Here is a 23,321-nt window from a genome sequence, read left to right as displayed (position 1 = left end):
TACCCTTGTGACTCCAGCAGGTTCCTATCACGTCTCTGCCCTGGCGGACTCTGGGGCAGCAGAGAACTTCATTACCTCAGACCTTGTCAAAAAATTTAATATTTCAGTCTCTTCATTGTCTCAGCACCTCTACCTGACTGCAGTCGATGGTAATAAAATTCTTGGCAGTGATGTCACACATCAGACAGCTTCTGTTACCATCCATGTGGGGGTTCTTCATCAGTAACGCATTGAGTTTCTCATCATTCCTAAATCTTCTTACGACATCGTGCTAGGTTTGCCGTTCTTACGACTCCACAATCCTCGCATCAATTGGGCCTCACTTCAGATTGAGGAATGGAGTGATTATTGCCAGAAGCATTGCATAAGTGAAGTAACTCCTATCCGGTCCACTGAGATTAAGCCCTTGCCCGGCCTACCCACAGCATATGAAGAATTTTGTGATGTATTCAGTGAACAGGCAGCTGATGTGTTACCTCCTCATCGTAAATGGGATTGCCCCATTGACCTTCTTCCCGGAAAGTCCCCTCCTAAGGGGCGCACATACCCACTCTGTCACGATCCGGGTATCTGGATGCCATTACTTACCCTTCAGATGCCTCCTAAGGCTGGCTCAGCGTTCCAGGACCGGATCCCGCTGTTCCTGAGTTTCCACATGCAGAATGTCAGAGTGGTGATTTCATCAGCCGCGGCCTCCGCTGTGCCCGCGTGGTTAAATGTGCGCTTGTCAGTCTGGCGTCTCCTGTCTCCTGTGGCCGGCGTCGCCATTACTGTTTCAATTCTCACATGGATTACAAACCAAACTTCCCTCCAAGTGTCTGCATGGGCGCAGCCATCTTGGATTTTGTCATCTGAGCATTTCCACCAATCTGCTGTCTGTATTGTTGATTTGCATAATTGCCTAGCCAACCCCTTCCTTGCTGCAGGTATAAGTAAGCTGTGCCTGAGCAAGGAAGGCATCAGTGCTTTGGTTGTCTAACCTAGTTCCAGTTTGTCTCTCTCCTGTGGTTGTCTTCCAGGTTCCAGCTCCTGTCTCCAGACTTCTGCTATAGAGACCCGCACCAGCATTCCATCTGCGGTGTAGCCTGACTCTCCGATCCATTCTGGACTCACCTGTTTCCAGCTACAACAATCACCTGCTTCAAGCCCAGCTTCCAGCAGTGTACAGCTTCTCTTAAAGGGCCGGTGTCCTTTCTGCAGTTTACCACTCTCCACCGGTATTATTATTTCACCGCTCTCAAACAATCACCTGCTTCCAGCCCAGCTTCCAGCAGTGTATAGCTTCTCTTAAAGGGCCGGTGTCCTTTTCTGCAGTTTACCACTCTCCACCGGTATTATTATTTCACCGCTCTCAAACAATCACCTGCTTCCAGCCCAGCTTCCAGCAGTGTATAGCTTCTCTTAAAGGGCCGGTGTCCTTTTCTGCAGTTTACCACACTCCACCGGTATTATTATTTCACCGCTCTCAAACAATCACCTGCTTCCAGCCCAGCTTCCAGCAGTGTATAGCTTCTCTTAAAGGGCCGGTGTCCTTTTCTGCAGTTTACCACTCTCCACCGGTATTATTATTTCACCGCTCTCAAACTCCAAACTTCATTATTATTTCATCGCTCTCAAGTTCGTTAATTATTTAACTGGTTCCAGCCAGTATCCACTCCGTACCAACAACAGTCTGGTTCCAGCCAGTATCCACAGCAGCCGTTTTACCTTCAGCAGCCCAGCCTTTCCTGGAACATCAGCTGGTACGATCCTGGGTTCTCTCCATTGCTACAGTCAGGCCTGGTAAGGACTTTCCAACTAGAAGATTATAAGAACTGTCTCACACTACCAGTGCCTGTGGCCCTTGCCACCCTGTAGTACCCAGGAATTGTATTTATCCTCTGTTGACTTTTATGTTTCCTTTTACTGCTGCTGTGTTACGGAGTTTGTCATAATAAACATCATTGACTTTTATCCTGGTTGTCGTGGTCACGCCTTCGGGCAGTTATTCTACATGTTACTTACATGTCTAGGGGTCTGATACAACCTCCCAGGTTCCGTTACATCTCAGCCCCTACAACTGAGGCTGCCTCCCGTCAGCTCAGGCCCTCAGTTGTGACAGTAAGCACTGACCTAATGAATCCAGCCGGAGACCAGGATCAAGCGGCCAGGCCAATGCAAGAACTGGCAGCCCGACTTGAACATCAGGAGGCTGCACAGGGCCACATCATCCGCTGTCTCCAGGATCTCTCTACACGGCTGGATGGGATTCAAACGACCCTCCGTGGACCTGGCACGTCCGGTGCGTCCACTACAGTGACACCAGCTGTAACCCCACCCACCTTACCCATTTCCAGTCCACATCTTCATCTTCCAACGCCAGCAAAATTTGATGGATCTCCAAGGTTCTGCAGGGGATTTCTCAATCAATGTGAAATCCACTTTGAGCTTCTACCTGGCAATTTCTTCAGTGACCGTACCAAAATTGCCTATATCATCTCCCTTCTCAGTGGCTCAGCCCTTGACTGGGCATCACCTTTATGGGAGAAGTCTGATCCCCTGCTATCCTCCTATACTGACTTTGTAGCTACATTCAGGCGCATCTTCGACGAGCCAGGCCGGATAACATCTGCTTCATCTGAGATTCTCCGTTTACGCCAGGGAACACGTACTGTGGGACAGTATCTTATACAGTTTAAAATCCTGGCATCCGAACTGGCATGGAACGACGAGGCCCTGTATGCTGCATTCTGGCATGGCTTATCAGAACGCATCAAGGATGAGTTAGCTACCAGAGACTTGCCCTCTAAGTTGGATGAGCTAATTTCTCTTTGCACGAAGGTTGATCTACGTTTCAGAGAGAGAGCAACCGAGCGAGGAAGATCATCTACTCCTAAATCTTCTGCTCCTCCTCCTCGTCAACCATCTCCATCCAAGGATGAGCCTATGCAAATTAGTCGTTCCCGTCTATCTCCCGCTGAGCGCCGAAGACGTCTCTCTGAGTCTCTCTGTCTCTACTGTGCAGCTCCGTCGCACACTATCAATGCCTGTCCCAAACGTCCGGGAAACTCCAGATCCTAGCTCGCCAAGGAGAGGGCCGGCTAGGAGTAATGATCTCCTCTCCATCTCCTCATGACTGTAACCTCCCAGTGTCGCTCCAAATTGCTCAACGTTACAGGAACGTCATTGCCCTCCTTGATTCCGGAGCAGCTGGGAATTTCATAACCGAAGCTTATGTTAAACGGTGGTCCCTACACCGAGAGACTGTCCTCGTCCATCTCTTTGACTGCCGTGGATGGCAGCAAGATTTTTGACGCAGTCATTTCCTTAAGGACTCTTCCAGTTCGTCTGAGAGTGGGAGTTCTTCATTCTGAGTATATTTCTTTTTTAGTGATTCCAAGAGCCACACATCCAGTGGTTTTAGGCCTTCCATGGCTCCGTCTCCACAACCCATCAATTGACTGGACAACTACGCAAATACTGGCATGGGGTCCCTCCTGTGCTGAGACTTGTTTAGCCAAAGTTCTTCCTGTTTGTTCTTCCTTCCCCAGGTCATCTGATGTTCCGCCTCCTCCATATCAAGACTTCACGGACGTGTTCAGTAAAGCCTCTGCTGATATCCTTCCTCCTCATAGAGAATGGGACTGCCCAATCGACCTCATTCCAGGGAAGGTTCCACCGCGAGGCCGAACTTATCCGTTGTCTCTGCCTGAGACACACTCCATGGAAGAGTACATCAAAGAGAACCTGGCGAAGGGTTTCATCCGACCATCTTCTTCTCCAGCCGGCGCAGGCTTCTTCTTTGTTAAGAAGAAAGACGGTGGTCTGCGTCCGTGCATCGACTACAGAGGTCTGAACGACATTACCGTCAAGAACCGATACCCTTTACCCCTGATTACCGAGCTCTTTGATAGAGTTAGTGGTGCAACTATTTTCACAAAGCTGGACTTGAGGGGTGCCTACAATCTCATCCGAATCCGTGAGGGTGACGAGTGGAAGACCGCCTTTAACACCCGTGACGGACATTATGAGTACCTCGTCATGCCCTTCGGATTGAGCAACGCTCCAGCAGTCTTCCAGCACTTCGTGAATGAGATTTTCAGGGACATCTTGTACCGCCATGTCGTGGTTTATCTAGACGACATCCTCATCTTTGCTAATAATCTCGAAGATCATCGTTTCTGGGTAAAAGAGGTTCTTTCCCGTCTCCGTGTCAATCACCTCTATTGTAAATTGGAGAAGTGTGTGTTTGAAGTTAAAACCATTCTGTTTCTAGGTTACATTGTGTCCGGTTCCGGACTAGAGATGGATCCTGAGAAACTCCAAGCAATCCAGAATTGGCCTATACCCTTAAGCCTCAAAGGGGTCCAGAGGTTCTTAGGGTTCGCCAATTATTATAGAAAATTTATACGAGACTTTTCCACCATTGTGGCGCCTATCACTGCATTAACCAAGAAAGGTGCTAATCCGTCCAAGTGGTCCGAGGAAGCTACACAGGCCTTTCACCTTCTGAAGCAACGGTTCATCTCTGCACCAGTTCTGAAACAGCCCGACACCGACTCTCCTTTTATCTTAGAGGTAGATGCCTCCTCCGTTGGAGTAGGAGCAGTGTTATCCCAGAGGGCCAAAGATGGACATCTACATCCTTGCAGTTTCTTCTCCCGGAAGTTCTCCCCAGCTGAGCGCAACTATGCCATTGGCGATCAGGAGTTGCTAGCCATCAAGCTCGCTCTGGAGGAGTGGAGATACCTGTTGGAGGGAGCTTCCCACTCAATCACCATACTTACCGACCACAAAAATCTTTTATATCTCAAAGGCGCACAATGTCTGAATCCTCGTCAGGCCAGATGGGCACTTTTCTTCTCTAGGTTTGACTTTAAACTCCAGTTCTGTCCGGGTTCTCAGAATCGTAAGGCCGATGCCCTTTCCCGCTCATGGGAGCAAGAAAATGAGTCCGAGTCTGCAGACAAGCATCCTATTATTAATCCGTTGGCATTCTCCACGGTAGGGATGGACTCTACGCCTCCACCAGGGAAAAGTTTTGTTAAGCCAGTTCTAAGGAAGAAGCTCATGCATTGGGCCCATGCTTCCCGTTTTGCTGGACATACAGGCATTCAGAAAACCCTTGAATTTATTTCTAGGTCCTACTGGTGGCCAACTCTGAAGAAGGACGTTATGGAATTTATTGCCTCCTGCCCAAAGTGTGCCCAACACAAAGTCTCCCGCCAGTCGCCTGCGGGGCAACTGGTTCCATTATCTGTTCCCCGTCGACCTTGGACCCATTTGTCGATGGACTTTGTTTCCGATCTACCTATCTGCAACAAGTTTAATACCATCTGGGTGGTAGTTGACCGGTTCACCAAGATGGCACATTTCATCCCTCTCACCGGTCTTCCGTCAGCTTCCAAGTTGGCTCAAGTGTTTATACAAGAGATCTTCCGACTTCACGGTCTTCCTGAAGAGATCATCTCGGATCGTGGAGTACAATTTGTAGCCAAATTTTGGCGAAGTTTGTGTCAAGCCCTCCAAGTCAAGTTAAAGTTTTCCACGGCTTACCATCCTCAGACCAATGGTCAAACCGAGAGGGTGAATCAGGACTTGGAGGCCTTCCTCCGTATATATGTGTCTTCCTCTCAAGATGACTGGGTTCAACTCCTTCCTTGGGCCGAGTTCAGCCACAACAATCAATACCATTCCTCATCTTCTTCTACACCATTCTTCATTAATTATGGATTCCACCCTAAAGTCCCAGAATTCCAACCGCTTCCCGCAATTTCTGTTCCAGCAGTGGATGTCACCTTGCGTCAGTTTTCAAATAACTGGAGGAACGTCCGCGCAGCCCTGCTTAAAGCCTCATTCAGGTATAAGAAGTTTGCCGATAGGAAGCGTAGAGCGGTTCCTGCTCTCAAGGTGGGTGATCGTGTGTGGCTGTCCACGAAGAATTTGAGGTTGAGAGTTCCCAGCATGAAATTTGCACCTCGCTACATCGGACCCTTCAAGATTGAACAAGTCATCAATCCTGTTGCCTACAGGTTACAGTTACCATCCTTCTTGAAAATACCCAGGACATTTCATGTTTCTTTGTTGAAACCGCTGATCCTGAATCGGTTTCATTCCGCACTTCCTCCAGCTCCCAAAGTTCAGACTCAACGGGGAGTCGAGTACGAGGTGGCCAAGATTTTGGACTCACGTTTCCGTTACGGTCAGTTACAATACCTAATTGACTGGAAGGGCTATGGTCCTGAAGAACGCTCTTGGACCAATGCCTCAGACGTCCATGCTCCTGCCTTGGTCCGAAATTTCCACGCAAAGTTTCCTTTAAAGCCTAAGAAGTGTCCTGGGGCCACTCCTAAAGGGGGGGGTGCTGTCACGATCCGGGTATCTGGACGCCATTACTTACCCTTCAGATGCCTCCTAAGGCTGGCTCAGCGTTCCAGGACCGGATCCCGCTGTTCCTGAGTTTCCACATGCAGAATGTCAGAGTGGTGATTTCATCAGCCGCGGCCTCCGCTGTGCCCGCGTGGTTAAATGTGCGCTTGTCAGTCTGGCGTCTCCTGTCTCCTGTGGCCGGCGTCGCCATTACTGTTTCAATTCTCACATGGATTACAAACCAAACTTCCCTCCAAGTGTCTGCATGGGCGCAGCCATCTTGGATTTTGTCATCTGAGCATTTCCACCAATCTGCTGTCTGTATTGTTGATTTGCATAATTGCCTAGCCAACCCCTTCCTTGCTGCAGGTATAAGTAAGCTGTGCCTGAGCAAGGAAGGCGTCAGTGCTTTGGTTGTCTAACCTAGTTCCAGTTTGTCTCTCTCCTGTGGTTGTCTTCCAGGATCCAGCTCCTGTCTCCAGACTTCTGCTATAGAGACCCGCACCAGCATTCCATCTGCGGTGTAGCCTGACTCTCCGATCCATTCTGGACTCACCTGTTTCCAGCTACAACAATCACCTGCTTCCAGCCCAGCTTCCAGCAGTGTACAGCTTCTCTTAAAGGGCCGGTGTCCTTTCTGCAGTTTACCACTCTCCACCGGTATTATTATTTCACCGCTCTCAAACAATCACCTGCTTCCAGCCCAGCTTCCAGCAGTGTATAGCTTCTCTTAAAGGGCCGGTGTCCTTTTCTGCAGTTTACCACTCTCCACCGGTATTATTATTTCACCGCTCTCAAACAATCACCTGCTTCCAGCCCAGCTTCCAGCAGTGTATAGCTTCTCTTAAAGGGCCGGTGTCCTTTTCTGCAGTTTACCACTCTCCACCGGTATTATTATTTCACCGCTCTCAAACTCCAAACTTCATTATTATTTCATCGCTCTCAAGTTCGTTTATTATTTAACTGGTTCCAGCCAGTATCCACTCCGTACCAACAACAGTCTGGTTCCAGCCAGTATCCACAGCAGCCGTTTTACCTTCAGCAGCCCAGCCTTTCCTGGAACATCAGCTGGTACGATCCTGGGTTCTCTCCATTGCTACAGTCAGGCCTGGTAAGGACTTTCCAACTAGAAGATTATAAGAACTGTCTCACACTACCAGTGCCTGTGGCCCTTGCCACCCTGTAGTACCCAGGAATTGTATTTATCCTCTGTTGACTTTTATGTTTCCTTTTACTGCTGCTGTGTTACGGAGTTTGTCATAATAAACATCATTGACTTTTATCCTGGTTGTCGTGGTCACGCCTTCGGGCAGTTATTCTACATGTTACTTACATGTCTAGGGGTCTGATACAACCTCCCAGGTTCCGTTACATCTCAGCCCCTACAACTGAGGCTGCCTCCCGTCAGCTCAGGCCCTCAGTTGTGACACACTCTCGGTACCCGAGACTAAAGCAATGTCTGATTACATTCAGGAAAATCTGCAAAAGGTTTCATCCGCCCTTCCTCCTCTCCCGCCGGAGCGGGTTTCTTCTTTGTAAAAAAGAAAGATGGAGTCCTGCGTCCCTGCATTGATTATAGAGGCTTAAACAACATTACAGTCAAAAACAGTTATCCTCTTCCTCTCATAACTGAGCTGTTCGTTCGTGTCAAGAGAGCAAAGGTCTTCACCAAACTGGACCTCAGAGGAGCATATAATTTAATCAGAATCCATGAGGGCGATGAATGGAAAACAGCTTTCAACACCAGAGATGGGCATTACGAGTACCTTGTAATGCCCTTCGGATTAAGTAATGCCCCTGCAGTTTTTCAACAGTTTGTGAATGATATATTCAGAGATGTATTATACAAGTTCCTCGTAGTATATCTCGACAACATCCTGATATTTTCCCAAGATCTCCAAACCCATCGCAGTCAGGTGAAAGAAGTCCTGTCCCGTTTATGTGCAAATAAATTGTACGGTAAACTCTCCAAGTTTACCTTTGAGGTACCCTCTATACCTTTCTTGGGGTACATTATCTCCGGCTCAAAATTACAGATGGACCCTGAAAAACTTGAGGCCATCAACAGTTGGTCCCAACCAACTACACTAAAGGCTGTCCAGCGCTTCATTGGCTTTGCCAATTATTATAGAAATTTTATCAGGGGATTCTCCACGCTCATCTCTCCAATTACAGCTCTCACCAAAAAAGGAGCAAATCCCGCAGCCTGGTCTGAAGAACCTTGTCCTCGATCCATCTGCTATAACAAGCCTTCATCTCAGCTCCTATTCTCCAGCAACCAGACCCTGATAAGCCCTTTTCCCTTTAGGTTGATGCCTCTAATGTGGGTATTGGCGCAGTGCTATCCCAGACCGCGGAAGATGGGAAGCAACATCCATGCGTTTTTTTCTCACAAAAATTCCTTCCTGCAGAGAAAAACTACTCCATTGGCGATCAAGAGTTGTTAGCGATCAAGTTGGCATTGGAAGAGTGGAGGTACTTGTTAGTGGGTGCCAAATTCACCTTAGCCATTTTTTCAGACCACAAGAACTTGCTCTACCTCCAAGCGGCCCTGTGCCTGAATCCTCGCCAAGCCCGCTGGTCACTATTCTTCTCGCGTTTTGATTTCAAGATCTTGTATTGTCCAGGCTCCCAGAATGTAAAGACAGACGCGTTATCACGGTCCATGGAGGAAGATGTTCAGCCTCATGACCAGCGTCCCATCATCAGTCCCACTGCCTTTGCCACCACTCACGTGTCTCCTGTGCCACCTCCAGGGAAGATATATGTGTCGCCTGAACTTCGGCCGAAGTCACTATCTTGGGCTCACGCCTCACCCTTTTCTGGACATCCTGGGGTTCTCAAGACTCTTGAACTTGTTTGTCGCTCTTACTGGTGGCCCAAAATGAGGAAAGACGTCCAGGATTTTGTGGCCTCTTGTTCCACATGTGCCCAACATAAAGTACATCGCCAAGCTCCTGCAGGTGCTCTCCTCCCATTGCCCATTCCTACGCGCCCATGGACACACTTATCCATGGACTTCATCTCAGAGCTCCCAAAGTCCCAAGAGTGTAATACCATCTGGGTAGTGGTGGATCGATTCTCAAAGATGGCACACTTTATACTACTCACCGGTCTACCTTCGGCTCCCAAGCTCGCCCAAATATTCGTACATCATATTTTCAAGATTCATGGACTACCTACAGAAATTGTCTCCGACCGCGGTGTACAATTCGTAGCCCGCTTCTGGAAATCCTTTTGTTGTGCCTTACAAGTGAAGTTAAATTTCTCCACAGTGTACCACCCCCAGTCCAATGGGCAAACGGAGAGGGTCAACCAGGCTGTACATTTCCTCTTCACAGGATAACTTGGTTAGTCCACTTCCTTGGGCAGAGTTTGCCCATAATTTCAGGTACCATACGGCTACGGGTTATTCACCATTCTATATTGTGTACGGTCAACATCCGCGTCCACCTAACTTTGAGGCGCTACCAGCTTTAGAAGTGCCAAATGCATCTTCTACACTCAAGCACTTCTCTCTAGTTTGGAAAAATGTCCATGTCTTGCTCAAGAAAGCTTCCAAGCGATATAAAGTCTTTGCTGATCGCAAACGGTGAGCTGTTCCTCTGCTAAAACCTGGAGACAAAGTTTGGCTCTCCACTCGGAATCTACGTTTAAGGGTTCCTTCCATGAAGTTTGCCCCTCGATTCATAGGCCCATTCTCCATGGAACAAATGATCAATCCTGTGGCATACAAGTTAAAACTGCCAGCCTACCTAAGAATACCTAATTTTTTCCACATCTCCTTGCTGCGGCCTCTCATTCTTAACCGTTTCCAAAAATCTTCCCCCTGAGTACCCCAGAGTCTACACCTGTCGAGGAGTTGAGTTCGAGGTCAATAGAATTGTGGATTCTCGCCAGAGATATGGGCATATCCAGTATCTTATCGATTGGAAGGACTATGGCCCAGAAGAGAGAAGCTGGGTTAATGCCTCTGATGTTCACGCTCCTCATCTGATCTCAGCCTTCCGCAGGGACAATCCTTCCAAGCCTCGTGGGTGTTCGGTGCCCACCCTAAAAGGGTGGGGTACTGTCAGGAACCACAGTTCACGCACTGCTCGCACACGCCACTTACCGGCACGCTGGTGTATTTTGTGCATGATTTCCACTGACTCTGGCTGAGTCACATGATCCAGAGTCACATGATCCAGGTATCCAGGTAATTACTTCCTGGTTCTGTGCATGCTGCTGCCAGCAGCAACCAATCAGCATCCTTCTGGGGGGATATAAGCAGGCTTCCCAGAGTCCTCATTGCCTTGAACAACTTGTCAATTCTCCTGCAAGTTCTCCAGCGTCGCTCTCAAGGCTCCAGGCTTGCTCCAGAGATCTGTTTACCTGTGTCCTGCTGTACCTGCCTTTCCTGGTTACTTACCTGCCACCAGACACTTCCACTATCTCCATCTCAGTGTGTTACCAGTCTGCGGTGCTCTGTCCAGGATTCCTCTCACAGGCTCCGGATATCCTCAGCTACCCAAGCACTCCAGAGTTCACCATCTCCGATATACTTACCTTTTCACGTCGCTATCGGACTCACCATCGATGGTTAAGCACTTCAGGATAATCCGGTATTAAGCATCCCTGTATACCCGAGTGTCTCACAGCCTCCACAGGGGAACCTGAGCAGAGGGCCGCGACCTGCCCGTCAGGCGCAGCGAAGACCATATCCCCTGGCGGGGGTCACTGGCGAAAACCCCTGGCGAGTTAGACTCCGCGCCTCTGCTTCAGGTCTCGCCAATTCTCTGTGCTCACTGTGTAAACTTCCAGAGTGCTCCACCATATGACTTGTCCATATCTCAGCCACCTAACTTCTGCCTCCCTGCGCCCTCCACTGGCTCACCCAGGTCATTACCGGGAACACAATCAGACCAGTCCGTGAAACAGTGGGCAGAACGCCATCTGCCGGCCATATCCGCAGTGTTCATTCTGGGTGTCCTAAACTGGAAAACGGACTTTCTCAGTTGTCAGGACGTACACGCCAGAGAGTGGAGCCTCCATCCAGAGTTTTTTCAACTTCTCGTGGACAAGTGGGGCCTTCCAGATTGGACCTGATGGCGTCTCGACACAATCACAAGCTTCCGGTCTTCGGAGCAAGGACAAGGGATCCTCAAGCAGCGTTCGTGGACGCTCTGGCAATTCCATGGAATTTTCGGCTGCCGTACGTGTTCCCTCCGGTGTCACTCCTGCCCAGAGTAATACGGAAGTTCAAGTAAGAAGGAGCAATCCTACTTCTGATCGCTCCAGCGTGACCCAGATGGCACTGGTTCTACGATCTACAGGGCCTCTCGTTGGATCCCCTTCTACTTCCACAATGACCGGACCTCCTTGTTCAGGGCCCTTGTGTTTACCAGGACTTGGCCTGTCTGGCTTTGACGGCGTGGCTCGTGAAGCTTCCGTCTTGAGGGCCAAAGGTTTTTCTGAGGCGGTCATTCAAACTATGTTGAAGGCCCGTAAGCCGGCTTCGGCTCGGATTTACCATAGGGTCTGGAATTCTTACTTTACTTGGTGCGAGTCTCATAATCATGACATTTTCAAGTTTAGTACGGTCAAACTGTTGGCCTTCCCACAACAGGTAATGGACTTTGTCTGGCCTCCCTCAAGGTTCACATTTCTGCCTTATCGGTTTGGTTTCAGAGAAAGATTGCTACCCTACCAGATGTTTGTACTTTCACTCAGGGTGTGTTGCGGATTCAGCCTCCTTATGTACCCTCCGTGGCCCCTTGGGATCTGTCGGTGGTTCTGGAGGCCTTGCAAGAGTCTCCATTTGAACGTCTTGCATCTGCAGACCTTAAGTGCTTTCCATTAAGGTTTTGTTTTTGCTGGCTATCGCGTCAGCTAGAAGGGTTTCGGACTTGGGTGCCTTATCCTGTAAGTCCCCCTATCTGATTTTTTACCGTGACCGGGCAGTTCTTAGAACGCATCCGGGTTAGCTACCCAATGTGGTGTCTTCCTTCCACCTTAATCAGGAGATTGTGGTTCCAGCCTTTAGTTCTCCTGAGTTGTCTTCCAAAGAGCCGTCTTTGGATGTGGTACAGGCTCTCCGTATCTATGTGAAGAGAACTGCCTCCATTAGGAAGTCTGATTCTCTATTTGTACTGTTTGGATTTCACAAACGTGGCTGGCCTGCTAACAAGCAAACCTTGGCCAGATGGATTAGAATGGTGATTGCACATGCTTATGTACAGGCTGGCCTTCCAGCTCCTGCTACCATGAAAGCCCATTCTACTCGGTCTGTTGGACCTTCTTGGGCGGCCCGCCGTGGTGCGACCCTTGAACAATTGTGCAAGGCGGCTACGTGGTCGTCAGTGAACACGTTCATAAGGTTATATGCCTTCGATACTTCCGCCTCCCAGGATGCTTCCTTTGGATGCCGGGTTCTTGTGCCCGCTACAGTGCGTCCCCTCCCATAAGGAACTGCTTTAGGATATCCCCGATGTTAATCCTTGTGGAGCCCAGTGTACCCCGCAGCAGAAACCGAGATTTATGGTAAGAACTTACCGTTGTTAAATCTCTTTCTGCGAGGTACACTGGGCTGCACAAGGCGCCCACCCTGACGCACTTGGCTTCTTTGGGTTGGTATGGCATTAGCCGCTGACACCCTCACCTGTAGTGGGTGTGTGGTGTATGCGGTTACTAACGATTGTCGTCTCTGGTACCTGCTACTGCATTGGACTGGTTAACGAAACTGAGCTCCTGTGCACTGAGGCGGGGTTATAGAGGAGGCGGCGCTGTGCATCTTGGGAACAGTCAAAGCTTTGAGCATGTTGGTGCCTCGGATCAAGATCCTACTCTACACCCCTCGATGTTAATCCTTGTGGAGCCCAGTGTACCTCGCAGAAAGAGATTTAACAACGGTAACTTCTTACCATAAATCTCGTTATCTTATTGTAGACTCTGTTGAGGATTATATCTGCACAGTAAAATCACTTCTTTAAGAAAGGCATTATCATGTGCACATATTCAGTCGGACGAATCTCAAACGCAGTGGCACATTTATAATGGGTGCAGGGGGTGTAGTGCACACAGGCACCTGGGTCAAGGGAGCACACACCATAGACCTTGCCCCCACTTTGTAATCCTGGGTTGGCGCTGCACAAATCAAAAGGAAACTTTCCTGCAGATTTGCACATGCGCAGTAATCACTGGGAACATGGAACACATGCTATGTTCCCGGAGACCTGTGCATGCGCAGTACACTCTGGCACAGTGAAACAGTCTTCTAGCAAGTGGACTGCTGAGAGACGAGGTGGCCCACATGGCGGCTGTACACGAGCTCTTTCAGCTGTTAGGGCCTTTTTCAGACCTGATCACATCAGCAAATTTGTATAAGGGGTATACCGCACAGGAGAAGGATGAAATATAAGGTGGATAGTATAATTACCAAAATACAAGGATAAAGGAAAGAAAAATAATATTTTCAAATCAATCTTAGATTTGGTGGTGCACCCTGAGTCAGTAATGAAACACGACAAAAAAGGAGAAGAGAAGACTCTTTTGTGGGTGCACTCTTATATGTTCTTAAAGTATCAGAGAAAAGATAATTGTTAAAATTTTATTTTTATTAATAACATGAATAAAACAAATAGTAGTTGAATATACAAATAAAGAAGAAAAAGAAGAAATAACGGAACCGATAATGCTGATGTTAAAATTCAATAGTGGTTCCAAGCTGTCTGGGTTAGGTCAAGAATTCATATATACAATAAATACACAGATTTGTCTCAACTGACTGCCTGAAATCAGTGCTCTTAGATTGATGCAAATTTATAGATACTTAGCGCCTCAGTAATGACTGTGATCGTAGATTAAATGTTCACAACTGTAATTACCCTGCCACTAGTGTTGAAAGAGAGATAGAATGAAGACTGAATATAAAAGATGAATCTGCTGTCAGTGTTAGATACTGAGCATGACTGTCCGAAATCTTCTACTAAACTAAGTATTCCTCAAGAGTATCCCACTCGAGTACTGACTCGGCCCAACACTGCTTAGCTTCCAAGATCGGATGGATTCGGGTGTTTCTAGTGTGGCATGATAGTAGAAAGAGTATCCAATGTTATTTAGCTCTGGAATCACTGATGAGAGTTCATGAGTGTTATTACAGGTAATGAGAATAGTATTAGATCAAAAGAAGAAAAATAGGGGATCTGCTGCCAATGTTAGACAGGGGTAATTAACCCTGAATCAATGGTGAGAGTCCGGAAAAATTAGTGATAGTGGGAAATAGATAAGAGAAAGTGGGCAAAATTACTTTACCCAGAGAAAAACTCCCAATGTAATAACCAATTAATTATTTTTTTGAGGAAGATTTCAGATATAAGGGTAATTCAAATAGCCATAAATAATGTGATAATGTCAAATATTATCTTAAAACATAAAGCTATACACTGTTTCCGTGGAGCCGCTATGGCTGCTAGACTTATTACACACACTACGGACTAAGTACACTATTTGCGTACTGAGTACCGTATGGATACGCACTTAGCGTATCAGACGCTGTGCCGTGGGCGCGACGCACACGCGGCACGTACGCACACGGATTGAAATACTGTAAACCTTATTAATGAAACAATGTAATGATATGCTTATACTTTAAACCTTAAATAGCACTGGCGATACAAAGTATCCGCAGTGCATACACCTTAACAATGCAGGTTAATCTAAAACAGGTTAAACAAGTTAATCTACTTTAAAAGCCCAGGCAGGAAAATGAAAACACAACACTGTTTGTGGTAAACCACTGGACTCTAACACCACAGTGGATTATTCAGAGAAAAGGGGTAAACAGGTACAAGTTATACTCTACAGGCTAACAAGGAAATCTAAACAGAATAACAGAGAATAATGGCTACAGAGAATATACATACGTGGGGAATCATTCGCAAGCGCAACCTGGATCCAGTTCTCAGCTATCAGGGAGAAAGCCTTCAGAGTCTTGTGTGACCAAGCCTGCTGCAAGCTCTATTTATTCACTTCATCCAAAACAATACAATGGTCACTGTAATCTCATTGTTCATTGGACACAGGGATATGTCTCTACATTACAGCAAAGGTCATAGGTGGATTTGAATAGGTAGGCGATGTCCTTCCCCAACTGCTCTGGTGGGAGGTATCCTCTGGATTCCAGCCGCATGTGTAATTTACAGCAAATACAGTTAATGTTCATAATCTACTTCTGTACATAACTATACGCAGGAGCGAGCGATCCTTTCCTAACTAGCACCGGAATGTTACCCTTAAAATACCCTACAGCTGGATACTAGACACCACCTTTCATCCTTTATCTGACCCTTCCTATCATGCAAAGAGGAATCTCTCTGTCCAGGAACTGTTTAAACTAATCATACTCGCTGACATGGTCTAGGGGAATAATATCTACAAAATGCACTATTTGGGTTAAATATGCTACGTTCGAGTAGCACGCTACACGCTCATAAACTCCGCCGTAAATACACATATCATGCGCACGAGTCGCTAGAGCGTCTCTTACGCAACTTGCGGGTATGTTTACGCACGGGGGACCAGGTGCACGAGCAGCGTGCATGTGCATGAGGGGTTAGTACAAAGGATATGTATCATGATATTTTTCGACTTTGACAGTCCACCCTTTGGCAGTCAACAATAACTGCCACTATCTAAACAATTAAGCAGAAAAATATACAATACCATGAAATACCTATAAATGATTGGGTGGAGGGAGGAGAGGAGAAGGTGGGAAATGTATGACCTAGTGGGATAGTAAAAGCATGTATGTATGAAATTCATGTCTGAGGGGTCATGTATCATCGTGCCGTACATGTTGTAGATAAGCTTCGAGGTATTGCGAAGTATACATTAAATCCTTCTTATCCCGTATTAAGGGTCTGTAAGTGTGCTAACAAACACTACTGAGCTCTCTTTGGCTTCTTGTTCCAACAAATGGGGTGCACATTAGTTGATGATACATGGAGGGGGGAAAAACATGTGAGTGCTAATATATGTACCTATATCACCTGTCGACTATGTGTGTCACTACCTGAAGATCGTAGAGATGAAGATAAGAAACATATGTCACAAATACATTCATATGATAATGTATGTAATTGTCCTTGGGTGTCTGTTGAAGTCTTGTCCGGATAGGTGTATCTTTGCTGTGGGTGATAAGCAAAGTCTTTCAAGTGTCCATACGAAGTCTTTTAAAGTCTCTAAAGTGTCTCGCAAAGTTTGTGGAAATGTCCATCAAAGGTCTGTAGAAATGTTCATCAAAGGTCTGTAGAAATGTCCATCAAAGGTCTGTAGAAATGTCAAAAATCTTCTTCCGAGTGGATGTCTTTTTACCTTGGAGAAAAACAAAGGAGAAACGGGTGAAAGAAACGGACCGTGGAATCACGTCTTATCACAGCATTGTCTCAATTGATGGGTCATAAATTAAACCAGTTGTTGTAACAATGCCCTCGCTCCTCAAACTCATCACTCTGGTACTGCGCTTGCACTGCATTAAAATCCGAACACATCTAAATATCAAACCAATCATTATGACAACTCCCAGGATACAAAGGAGAAATTTTCCTACATTCACGATAACATTTTGAGCCCATTCTCCTAAACCAGAGAACCAATTGCGTGGGTTCAACCATGAAACCCAGCCAGTCAGTTCATTACTCACAGCAGCAAGGGTAAGGTTGTGTCTTCTTCGGAACTCCCACTTCAACTGCAAGATATCGTCCATCTTTTGATCTATGACCTCGGTTGGGTCATCAGTGCTGTTTGTGATATATGTACAACACTTCACACCATACTGAGTTGCTAGGGTGACACAATACCCGCCTGTCACCGCTGTGATTTAATTGAGAACCATCCTGTGCTGAATCAGTTCCGTTTTGTAAGCTTGCAATTCCCTCCCAGTATACCTGAAGGTGTCATCATACATCTCGGTGATATTGTCTATCAGGTTCGCTAGCGCATTAATATACCTAAAATTTATAATTCCTCTGGCGGTATGGGTGATATCTAACGCGAGTAGGAATTGAATCCCGGTGGATTCGTGGATCAAATCAGAGGCTGCGTGCTCTGTCCTATCTACAAGGTGTCTCTTAACAATGTGTTCGTAGTGAGTGTGAGTGTAAGGAGCTTGAGCATTGCGGTGAACGTCTTTCATCTTATTATGGGTAATGGTCATTACTTCTGGCAACACTCTTCCAATGTAACACAATCCCTCTGAGTTTGGGGCAAGCCACTTATACGCCTTCCTCCCACATATGAAATATGCATCATCGGGGAGAACATATGGGACAGAATATGACATCACCATATTGCAAACCTTCCAGGTGAAAAATCCTATCCCTAACTCTCTCATCTGTTCAGTACACGTATCAGGCTGTATGATATGCGCACAGTATCCTGGTGATACCTATCCAACCCGCATGGTCCTACTTCCTAGAGTATACCTATACCGAAAATATCTCCCACCGTCGGCTATTTGGCGTATAAGTTCTGAGTCTACGGGCATTCTATCGGCTCTGTGTGAAAATGCCATGGTTTGGTTGTTCCATGTCACTTCCCAATTTCCCGGCTTTCGGGGATTGGAAATGTTAAAACATACTAAGGACCTATCCACATGATATTGGTGGAGCTTCAAACTAGGAGGCCTAGAAATATTAAATTTCTTGTCCACCGGTCTCCCACCCCTTAATTCAAGTACCTCATCTATTGTTAAAGGGTATGGTACTAGTCCTGACTTGCTCTGACCTTGAGGTACTTGTGAGCACACCCAGCATTCCGTTTGGTTTAAAACCTTACCCACTAATGAGTGATAGTCACTCAATGGATGACGGTCCATGTTGATATTAAGGCTGGACTGACATCTCTGGATGCACCCGTCCTCAACTATGTTTTCACAATACCTACAGATACAATTCTCCTTAGCTAACAATCCTTCACAATGTCTCCTAGTGTCATGACTAGCAGATCGTTTTCTGATACTCGCCTTTGCTCGGTGACTGTGTTGCTCTTGGAATTCTACTAATCCGTCCTTGTCATCAGAACCCATTTCAGATCCTTTCTCGACCTCTCTGGTACTCTCACCGAAATAGACTGTTCTGGTTAACAACAGGGTCAACAGGAAAACCCGGAACGCAGTCTCTTGGGGTAAGTCCATCTTGCAGGAGGAGAAAGAAAGAGTGGTGATGGGAGGTAAAGAAAATAATAGAAGGGAAAGAAAACTGGTACGATAACCGCCTCTAGTCTTGTTGTTCTCCTTGCTCAGATGCCGTCTCAACAGTGCTACCTCTCAGTCTTCCCGAAACGGACACTCCAGTGATACGATATTATCTTTCCGAATCAGCGACTTTTCTGTAGGGAACATAAATCTTGCATTACCATTTGTTTAACTGTTGTGTGACATACCATCCGTAGAACATGAAAAAACAAAAAGAGAGAGAATAATAGAAAAAGAGAAAAATTGTCAGATTTCCGTTCACCATCAGGCTGTCACACCAACATGTCTATCGGTATCTCTGCACAGTCTTCCCCCACCAGTATTTCCACTCTCCACCCTCTGTGCATGGCCAGGCACAATGATGCTGGTAAGATATACTGGGGTTGGGCAGACCTCTGAAAAGACCAAGTAGACATGTGACGTTTGAGCTGTAGTTCTGTCGGTGAACGTCAGAGATGAAGAGGAAACATTTAAAGATAAATCACAGAGTTTACCTGGCCGCCCCTGTATCTGCAAGATATGATCTACCAACTATACTTCACTGGCTACAGACTACAGGTGCGGCCCAAAATTTTTCCTATATGATCCATGATTCCAATTACGTGTGTCATAACTTTGCTCGTGTTCTTGTCTAGGGGGTCTGACTTTATGTGTGCTGTTACAGTTGCTGGCATAATGCCCTTTCCTTTTACACAGATAACAAACTCTTGGCTTCCTCCATGTGCCAGGGGCCTGGGGTTTTGGTCGAATTGATGCCTCTTCCAGTGCTTGGATGCTCATCACCATCAACCGCTCTCCCTGTGCTTTCCTAGTTCTTTGGATATTACGGTCATGCTCGATAGCGGACTCTTTTAATGCAGCCACCGAGATACCTCTCCAGTTAGGTAGAGTGGTTTGTACCCTGGTTCTCAACGTTTCTTTTAAACCGTCCATTAATACGGACACCGCTACCTCTCTATGATGCACATTTTCCTTAATGTCTTCGATCCCAGTAAATCTAGCCATTTCCTGCAGTGCTCGATGGAAATAGTCAGAAGCAGTTTCACCTTCTTTTTGTCTAATGGAGAAGATTTTATTCCACTTGACAACAGTTGGGAAATATACTCCTAATTGCAGATTGATTTGTCGTACATTCTCCTGAGTGTACTCCTCAGTGAGAGGTACTTCTGCGTCTAATTTACAATCAGTAATAAATTTTGCAGGGTCAATATTGGAAGGTAGACATACTCGTAGCACTGTTCGCCAATCTTTGTTTGTAGGTTCGGTGGCATTACCTAATTCTTTAATAAACCTCTGGCATCCGACTAGATCTTTTCTGGCATCGGGAAATTCAGACATAATTGTCCTCAGTTCTGCCCGGGACCAGGGACAATGCATAGCAATGTCCTTGACGGGAGTGACTCCCTGAGCGTCAGTCCTCCCATTGGGGACTGCGATCACCCTGACAGGATTTAGTTCAATTACATCATCTTGTGTTGACTCTACAATGTGAGGTGCAATTGTCTGTGCATAATGTACAATACCGTACTTACCTGTGGACACGACCTCACCTGACCCTCCGTTAGGGGGCTTTACTACTGCTCTTCGCGATTGGGCCGTGCCCACCTGGGTGTCCTGTATGGTGGCTGCTAGAGAAAGTGCCGACATCGTGCTGGGCTCACTTTCTTGCTTGTAATCCTGAGGGAAGTTTAAAATGGGGTGCAACTTGCACGGGTTAGAATTTATACATTTATCAGTTTTACTCTTATCGTCATTAATACATTTATTACGTTTACTCTTATTGTCATTAATACATTTATTACGTTTACTCTTATTGTCATTAATACATTTATTAAGTGCACTCTAATCATATATCAGTATGTCATTCTCTGTAGCCATTTTCTCTCCTGTAATGTACGGTGGTGGTTCGGTTGCTATCAGTTTCCTGCTAGGGTTAGAACCAGCTGTGTAAGCTAGTTCCCTCTGTATATCACTCTCTCGTTGCCATAAATGTAAACAGTTTGTGTGTCTGATCCTCTGTTTTGGGGATTTTATCAGACAGATCCTAAGCCTTAGATTATGCAATACCTCTGAGTCAAAACTACCTATCCCAGGAAATGGTGCTTTATCCCCCACAGTCATTCGTGTCCATTCATCACAAAAGGTCTCAGTGTGGGGACCATACTTCCCCCACATTACTCACCGAGCTGACCCCTTGGGTCTGAAATCTGCAGTCTGAACCCTGACTGCTGAACGTCCCTGTGTTTTGCACCTGGCTTCCATTGTGGACCTTTTTAACACAGGAAAACTTCCTAAAATGCACCAAACACAGTAGACTACGGTGGAAATCCTTAAAGCTCTTCCACTGAACTTCTTCCGCTCCGAGTACAACGGATCCGCCTTCTTTAGCAGACACGCGTAGCCAGTGCAGGTCCTACTTCTAGAGATTTTCCTGAGAGACCAGCGAAAATTCCCTAAACCTTTACTTTACACAAATCACGCTTGCATGTGCTTCCTATAACGCGTATGATGACGGTATTTACGCACAAATATGCAAAACCTCGTATCACGTTGCGTCACGTGTTGCCCATACAACCGTGCGGTCCAATCGTACTGCTTATAGACACTTGCTATCTATAAGTGGTAGGATCACTGGAGTCTCCCTACTGTGCTCCAAAACAGCCGGAGCGTAATACCACGAAAACTTTATCACACTCCGTTGCACGTATTCACCTAGACCGTGCTCACCACGTATTCACCTAGACCGTGATTCACCAAGTTTCACCAAGACCACCAAGCGGGGCTCAATACACTCATACCTTTTTCAGCCCACACTATCATTCTATAGTTTTTTGATCAGAAAAATCCTTTCCTGTTAACTGATAGCTTTCCCCAGAGGTAATACAGAAAAAAAGTTTTTTTAAACTAAATTTTGGACACTGATCAATTTGTGCTATTATCGCGTGTCTACCGTATCGCCTAACCTGAAACAATGTTATTGTGTGTTTTGTATTTAGTGGGCGTACCTGTACGCACGTTGCGTAAAATACGCCACGTGTGTAGGCCTTTGCGTTGCATATGCAGTCCCGCACACTGTCTGGGACACGTGTACAAAGGCCGGATACGTCCGCAGTAATACAAATACCACACTACTATAAATGTAAATTATATTTAACTATAATCGCTTACCAAACACCACACAGTATCTCCTGTATAAACCTTTATAACTAGGCCAGGCTGCGTGTGTGTTTTACACGTACTCCCTTAAATATTACTCTATATTTTTAACTAAATAGCAACAAATTTTTCAGCACGGGTCAAAATAGATCTAATAATCAATGCTAATGGCAACAAGCGAGTAGATATGCAGAATACACAAAATACAGGTCTAAATGAATCTAGTAATCAATAATTCCAATGGTATGATTCAAATTGGATAGCTATCTTGCAGAACATACATTGATATAAACACACACACATAATTATAATATTATATCTATGTACCATTCACTGGTCTCCTGAGACCCATTTACCCATTAAGTGCTTCTAATTTGCATATGAATGCTGTGTGCTTTTGACTGTCTGTGAAGGTGATTTTTCACTGCTAGGAAAAAGCAGTTACACAGGTTAATTTGCATTTTAGTGGCTATTTTACAACAAGCAGAGTTAACTGAATCCTAGAGGTAAAGAAAAAAAAACTTTGTTTATATCTGTATGTGGTTCTTACATCACGTATTCATCTTACTATTAACTTTTATTGAGCCCCATCTGAATCTATTTGTAATTGACTATGGCATGGGTTAAATAAATGCATTGGTAACTCATAAATGGTGATTTCTTTTTGACCAAGGACGGCTGATTATTCGGGCAGTGAAAATCAGCCATTTAGAAAAAAATGACCTTCCCAAAATGGCCGCTGCTCCTCCCCCTTCCACATCCATAAGGGTTACACAAAATGGTGGGCAGGCCATGTGGTTAGTCCAAAATGGAGGACAAACCATGCGGCTTCCTTTGTCACAACGAAATTACACACCATGCAAGCCCCTGAAGTTATTTTACCTTGTTTTGCAACAATATGATCAGATATGCAGAGTACAGGTGTATGCTTGTATTGTGTGCGCATTTGGCGCAAAACAGAAATTTACAGATTTTAAAATAGCTTTGCGTTCTTACCTTCCGGATCCCACCAGCATCCCAACAAACCTTGCAGAGCAGATACCATCTTATCAGCAATGAAATAGGGTTTACCAGTGTATTCTACAGCCAAAAAACTTACGTAGGATACCTGTCCGCCCTTTTGCTGATAGATAGAGTCTGCTTTAACTGCTAGGCTGTGGGTATGAGGAAAACCAGGACGTAGCCCCCAATTGATAGTATCAAATATTATCTTAAAACATAAAGCCATACACTGTTTCCGTGGAGCCGCTATGGCCGCTAGACTTATTACACACACTACGGACTAAGTACGCTATTTGCGTACTGAGTACCGTATGGATACGCACTTAGCGTATCAGACGCTGTGCCGTGGGCGCGACGCACACGCGGCACGTACGCACACGGATTGAAATACTGTAAACCTTATTAATGAAACAATGTAATGATATGCTTATACTTTAAACCTTAAATAGCACTGGCGATACAAAGTATCCGCAGTGCATACACCTTAACAATGCAGGTTAATCTAAAACAGGTTAAACAAGTTAATCTACTTTAAAAGCCCAGGCAGGAAAATGAAAACACAACACTGTTTGTGATAAACCAC

The 23,321-nt window shown here is 46.0% G+C and overlaps 1 protein-coding gene and 1 pseudogene across 1 annotated transcript in view; one reads left to right on the top strand and one right to left on the bottom strand.

Annotated features, from left to right (window-relative positions):
- ADCY5 (adenylate cyclase 5) overlaps positions 1-23,321 on the top strand; it is a 984,560-nt gene that overhangs the window by 540,961 nt on the left and 420,278 nt on the right. The window lies entirely within an intron of this gene.
- On the bottom strand, positions 14,309-14,427 carry LOC134946224 (5S ribosomal RNA; annotated as a pseudogene).

Source organism: Pseudophryne corroboree, chromosome 7 (genome assembly GCF_028390025.1).
Source record: "Pseudophryne corroboree isolate aPseCor3 chromosome 7, aPseCor3.hap2, whole genome shotgun sequence".
In the NCBI taxonomy this organism is placed as follows: Eukaryota; Metazoa; Chordata; class Amphibia; order Anura; family Myobatrachidae; genus Pseudophryne; species Pseudophryne corroboree.
Note: the sequence above shows the minus strand (reverse complement) of the source record. Positions and strands in the feature narration are given on the sequence as shown.